Here is a 7,640-nt window from a genome sequence, read left to right as displayed (position 1 = left end):
GGGAAAATTCATACAATATGGTCTCCTTCCAACATTTACATATATATATATATATATATATATATATATATATATATATATATATATATATATACTGAAACAAGTGAGTTAGTATATGTATATGTATGTATAACGAATATAAATAAAATATATATAAAAGAAAATAAAACTAATAAATTAATCAATATTTGATTTTCTTAATATTTGATTTTCTTAATTTATTCGTTTTATTTTATTTAATATATATTTCATTTATATTCTTTATACATATTTATATCATGTTTACATGTTATTACAAGGTAATCACTTTTACTCCAATTTCGGTTCATATATATTTATATATATATATATATATATATATATATATGGTTGTTTTTGCTTGATATTTATAGAATTAAAACTACTGAACCAATTGGATTGAAATAATGTATACACAAAATTTTTGTACAAAGAAGAACATGACATGGACATGGTTAAACCGCATAAAACAGGCAGGTTCTATGGTAGGAACAAATTTTTTAAAAATAATATTACAAAATACTGAAAAACTCACCAATCTGCTTTACATTTCGACAATATAAGTTTTGAGTACAGAAAAAAAACATGACCGGTGAATAACGAAGGTAATGTTCGCGACGGTTTTAACTCAGCGACGATTAAGCATATGTAAAAGGCGGATTATGAAAAAACCGATTAAATAATAAATATTTAAAGGTTTAATGAAATGAAAAAAGATTTATTATTGTTTTTTATTTGTTATTTGTAACATTTTAATTTTATTCAGATTAAAAATTGCATAAAACAATAAAAAAAACTTCATCATAAAATCGCTATATACTAAGATACCAACAATAAGGAGAAAGTTAAAAAATCGCCAAAAATCCATTTATGTGTGCATCTGGAAAATATTTGCATATTCTAATAGACAATTTTATTCCCAAAAATAACATATATAACAAAACTATCCCCCGTTTCGTGCACATTCTCAAAAAGTCGATTGAACGCGTTAACCATACTTTTCCAAATTTGAGTCATCGGTAACGAGAAAGTTAAAAAATCACCAAAAATCCATTTATGTGTGAATCTAGAAAATATTTGCATATTCTAATAGACAATTTTATTCCCAAAAATAACATATATAACAAAGCTATCTCCCGTTTTGTGCACATTTTCAAAAATTCGATTGAACGCGTTAACCCTACATTTCCAAATTTGAGTCATCGGTAACGAGAAAGTTAAAAAATCGCCAAAAATCCATTTATGTGTGCATCTGGAAAATATTTGCATAATCTAATAGACAATTTTATTCCCAAAAACAACATATATAACAAAGCTATCTCCCGTTTTGTGCACATTCTCAAAAATTCGATTGAACGCGTTAACCCTACATTTCCAAATTTGAGTCATCGGTAACGAGAAAGTTAAAAAATCGCCAAAAATCCATTTATGTGTGCATCTGGAAAATATTTGCATAATCTAATAGACAATTTTATTCTCAAAAACAACATATATAACAAAGCTATCTCCCGTTTTGTGCACATTCTCAAAAATTTGATTGAACGCGTTAACCCTACATTTCCAAATTTGCGACATCGGTAACGAGAAAGTTAAAAAATCGATAAAAATCCATTTATGTGTGCATCTGAAAAATTATTAAATATTCTAATAGACAATTTCCTCCTCTAAAATATCATATAAAAAGAAACTTTCTCCCGTTTCGTGCACATCCCCAAATATTGGTTTAAACACGTCATTTATACATTTTTAAATTTGCGTCATCGGTAGCTTTGGTACACCTCTTCTTCAACTGTACTACTGAAAAGATGCATGATGCAGTTAGTTTACATCATGCAACTAACCTCTTTTCCTTCTTTGTTCAGTTCTAGTACCCTTTGGGAATTAGAAATAAATGACGAAAAATCACCATCATGCAAAAAAAATATTAGATTTGACGTAATGTTTATTAAAAATAAATTGATGTAGCACATGCAAATTATAATACATTATAAATGATATATCAATACCACCTGCCGGCGAATTGTTTTCAACAATTGCAAAATTTTCATCATGTTATGTCTGAGTGGCTTGCCGTTGTGCTTCATTGATGACACCAGTGTTATCTACTTGCGGCAACAAACATTTTATGTCAGTTATATTGTCTTGCAGTATCTTTAGGATACTATTGTTTTGTTATCAACTAACCACTTGGCTAAGGCATTGTTGTTGCATGTTATTATGCTCTGTAGGTTTTGTAAAGATTCAACGTTGCCTTTAGGACCATTTTCAGTTAACACTAAAAAGCATTTATTCCTTCGCAATAAGTCATGCAATCTGTGAATTTCTATTTTTTAATGTTATCATTGGTTTTTTACATTTTCGACAGTGCATTTACCGCTTTCGATTGGTGAAGTTATTTCTCTGCTTTAGGCTCTTGCTAGCGTGCCAAACCAACCCTGTTTATCCAAACTAGACTGTAATTTAATAAAAATGTTGATCCGTTTGATTTAATGAATAATATGCATTGCACAGTAATTGAACTATAGTTCTTTAACGAGTGAACATTTCAATTTACAAAAAAAAAAACAAAATATTTTTTATTTTAGCTCAAAAGTAACAAATACTAATGCAATTGCAGCAAAAAGTGTAATTTAAATAATTTAAATTAAAAAAACGTTTGTGATGACTATAATTGTGAATAGTAAAGATTGACAAGCGTATAAATTTCAACTATATATACGTGGTAAAATATAATAAACTATAGTGTTTTTGCGACAAATTAATACAGCATATTTATAAAATATAAGTTTTAGCTTTAATTGAAATGTATGAAAACACAAAAAAATATAATAATACGTTATAATAATAAAAAAAAAAGTTTAGTATTAAAAAAGTCCAAACCCTAGCGATTGAATAAATATATATGTACCAAGTATTACTAGCCCACGTATTGTGATAGATATATATATATGTGTGTGTGTGTGGTGTGTGCTGAAAATCAAAATGTTATGTGCATGAATTGGTAATTGAACACTACAGGTATCAATATCGCTAACAGTTTTCGTAACATTTACTTTTGCGGCTTCGTACAATTTTTAGAATTTTTTGTTATAAAAAACCTTTAGTAACTTTTCTCTTTAACCTTTCGCTATTTCTTGTTTCAAATTAACAGTAAAAATTTGTCGATTTCGTTGAGCTGTTAGTAATAAACTAATTCTACTCCGTTCGACTAATTCTGATATGACGCAGCATCATAAAAATAAAACTATTGACGAGCAACGTCTTGTTTCACTGCCGAAACATAAACATCTGGATGTACGCAAATCCGGTCCGTTTTGTGATGTAATTTTTATGTCACCTTGGGCCAAAAAACAATGAAGGAAGTTGAGTCATCAACTGCCACTACGTGTGAAATTAAAACAATTTATATTAGTATAAATGTAATTCTTTTTAGAGAAGCCAACAAAAAACGGGGATCTGGTACAAAAATTTGTAGCAAATAACTCGTTTAAAAAAAGAAAAGAATGCCGCGAATTAAAACACGAGAATTAAAACATGAACATTTCTTTCGAAAGTTACACTAGAGTTTAAACATGCAGCATAATTTTAAAAGTATTTTTTTAAATTTTATTCCGTTTCAAAACATAATCTGAAAAACATCTAAAATTTAAAAAAATCCAAAAAGTACAATCACGGTATTCTATTCTGGTATTGCCATTTTGTGCTAATCAAATTATAAACTATACTACAAGCAAGAGGAATGACGTTGTAACACATCAGATACAGGAAACTTCAAAACTGTGGTGCACTTAGGTTGTTTGCGAGATAATAACAAGGAACCAAATACTTCCATAATTAAGTCCAATACTTCTTAAAAGTTCCTGTTGAATTCACCGAGTTCATTAAAATTAATTTATAAATCAAAGTATAACACAATTTTAAAATATTCGAAAATATACTGTGCAATTTTTAAATTGTATTATAATGTCAACAAAATAATATATAGAATCTTATACTATGCACCTGCGTCTCGAACCATTATTTTCGTTACCAATCGACAGAGATTTAATAATAATAACGGTAAAAGAAATCTCGTATCGTTATAAAACGATACGAAAAATCTCGTATCTTTTAATAACATTACCAGCGATCTCCTATCGTTATTTAAAATTGAGAATTTTAGGAAAGTCTACTTGACATGATTGAGTCCGCCTGTTAGATACGCTTCATCGTAGCCGACATCGTATCGTTTCAAAAAAATAACGGGACGCAGATGCTTATATAATAAAATTAAACTTTTAATTATTCCGTGTAATATTATTAAACGAAAATATATTAGTTCAAACTGTTCAGCCAATTTGACAATATTGGTTCCGCCTGTTAGATAGGCTAAAACCGTCGTGCAAAACTTTACATTAGTCAGATTAGTGCCTCAATGCAAACAAAAAATCGAGAAAGTGATGTAAATGGAGGATCTTGAAAACTACGTAAATAGGTGTAAAAGGGAATTTATGTTAATAACGCTAAATAAATGAATTAGAGTGAATTTATATTAATAACGCTAAATAAACAAATTGTTTTTTATGTTTAAGTTTTTTTTATTAATTATTATTTTAGATAAATATATAAAAAAAATTAGAATTTTTTATTTCAAAAAAGTAATGTTAGGACCATGGATATATATAATAGATATGGCAAGTCTCATATGTATATATATATATATTCTTACATCTGTTAAAATAAATTTTTACGAAAAATCTTGATCCATAGAACCTAAACGTTCAATGAAAAATTAGTTTTAAAAAACATTTAGCTTTTTTTCTATGTTTAGAATATCGTCTAGTTTTCTATTATCGTCATAGCTTCCGTAGTTGAGTTATTAAGAATTTCGCTTTAAAAAATTAGCAACATAAGTTGGCAATGTTTGATTGCTAACGTTGCTGGTGTGTTTCAGTTGCGTTGGGCTTTTTTGATACTAATTTTCAAAATTACAAGTTGCACTGTTATCCCTCACTCTGCTCTGCAATGGATATTCTGATAATCAATCACAATCATTTATTCATTCTTATTAATTTGTCCTTACGTTTTATTTTATTATTGTTATAAACTAATTACTGTAATAACAATAGCTGACAATCATACATTTGAGTACCTTTTTTTGAGTATATAATCATCTGAAGCTGAACCAAATTTCATAAACTTTCATGTTGTCTCTTGAATTTGCATTGTATATATAAAAAATTGGAAAATGTCTACTTTCAATTTTAATAATTTCTAGTTATTAATAAAAACCAGAGTAAATTAATGACAAATCTGCTTATATATTGTATGCCATGACTATGAAATGGACTGTTTTTAGCAAACTGTGTTAATTCTACATTTAATCAGTGATAAAATAAGTAATATTTAAATAAATTTTTTAAAATGTATTTTCAATAATTTACTTTTAGCAATTAAAATAAGGATAGTTTTATATTTAAGTGCAAATCATTTATGTAAGTCAATGGTAACTAATTTGACAACAATTAAATGTTTAAAAATAATATATTAAAAATTGTAAATGATATGAAATGATATCTTTTTTCCATAGAAACTTCCAATTGATATAGTATAGTTTATCTCAAAAAAAATAAAATGGTAAAATGAATTAGATAAAAAAATGAATTATTAAAACTGACAAATAATGTAAGGAAAGGGTTAAAACTGATAAGTTTACATTCTGGAATAAAAAAAAGTTGATATAATGATGAATTGAAACTAGTTAATATATTGCTGCGGTAAAATTATGATGTAGATTAATGATCAGATATTTACAAATGCAGATGAGAATGCAATAACAAACTCTTACAGAAAAAATGCTGAATATTATAGATTTAAAAAAAATGCATGTTTAAATTGAAATCAAAAATTTGATAACATTAAATAATTGGATATAAAGGCATACATGTTAGGTAAAGAAGGTCATGAAAATAATTTTGTTAGTTGATGAATATATAAAAAGGTATAATGAACATTTTTCAATAATGGGGTTTAATTTATATTTACAATATTAAAAATTTATTGTTGTCAGCATAATTTCAAAAACTAATTATGAAAGGTATAAAAAATTGAAGGCCAATTGTTTAATGTTTTGAATGAAAAAACAAATTCAAAAACAATGAAGAATTGAAATAATTGTTGATGCATTATTTCAATTTCAATTCGTTTATTATGAACAAACAATAAATTTGTTACATAATGGGGCTTTCCAAAACAGTAAATCTTAACTAAGTGGAATCCCCAACATTCAAAAAAGTAAACCACAAATTCATAGTTCGTTTAAATAAATGTAAATTAAATAATTTTTCTTTCTTTTTTTAAAGAATTTTAAAGAATCCATTTTTAAAACATATATATAAAATATGAAAAATTTATAATGTTTAAAACCAATTAATATTTGTATACATATAAAACCAATTAATATAAGCATATATGTAAAATATGTAAAATTTATAATGTTTAAAACCAATTAATATATATATACAGACACACATTTACACACCCATACATATACTATAAATACTTACATTTATAGACACACATACTCCCATACACACACCCACTCACCCAAACACATACATATATACACACACTCCCCAATATATATGTAAGCATTACATATAAACAGTACCTAAACAATCAAATACGTATATATTGAAATTGAAGAACAATACTTAAAAGATGAAATGAAAAAATATTTGACCTGAATCATTGTAAATAGAGAAAATCAGTCACAGTATGGAATAGTAATAGCAATGTTAATGTATAAAAACGGAAAAGAGGTAATAAATTAAAGATTTGAAAAGGAAACAAAAAATGAATTCAATGTCAATCATAGCATGATTAAAAAGCAAATAAATTATAACAAAACCAAGAAAATTAAGAATAAAATTAGCTATAAAAAAGTTGCAGGAATAATTGAAACTGAATAAAATTAATCACAGAATAATAAAAAATATTGAAAATCAAGTCATATAAGAGAACCGAAAGAAAATTTATGCACAAATAAATATAATAGATTAAAATCAATCATAAGTTAATAAGATCAAAATATAAAAAAAAATAAGTAGATACATAACAAAGGATAAACGAGATATGGAAAGTTATTAGCTAACCATTCAGTCACACAAAGTAAATTCTTGAAATAAATTGTATATAGATTAAGTATTATTTAATATGTGAAAATAAAAAATATTGTTTCAATTGAATGAATCAAATGTGAAAACTCAATTAGAAATGAAATATGATTGAAGTATGCTAAAGTATGTTGAAATATGTTGAAAATAATTATTTCATAGATAAAAAAATAAATGAAATATAAAATAATGAAGATGTTAGAGTGACGGGTTTTATGAAAACATAATGACCAAATAAAAAATACAGATTTTACCAACAGATAGCATAAGAATGTTTAATATATATATAAAACAAATATAATTACTAAGTAAATCAAACAATTCAAAATTTACAAATGGTTGATAAATCTTTTCATTGATAAATGATTTTATTGTCCCTTGAAATGTATTAACTTATGAAATTTAGAAAGGATTTTTATTTGATTTGTGGTTTTTGCGAAATAAAATGAACGTACATTTATATATGTT

This window comes from Helobdella robusta (assembly GCF_000326865.2).
Source record: "Helobdella robusta unplaced genomic scaffold HELROscaffold_35, whole genome shotgun sequence".
NCBI lineage: Eukaryota > Metazoa > Annelida > Clitellata > Rhynchobdellida > Glossiphoniidae > Helobdella > Helobdella robusta.
Note: the sequence above shows the minus strand (reverse complement) of the source record.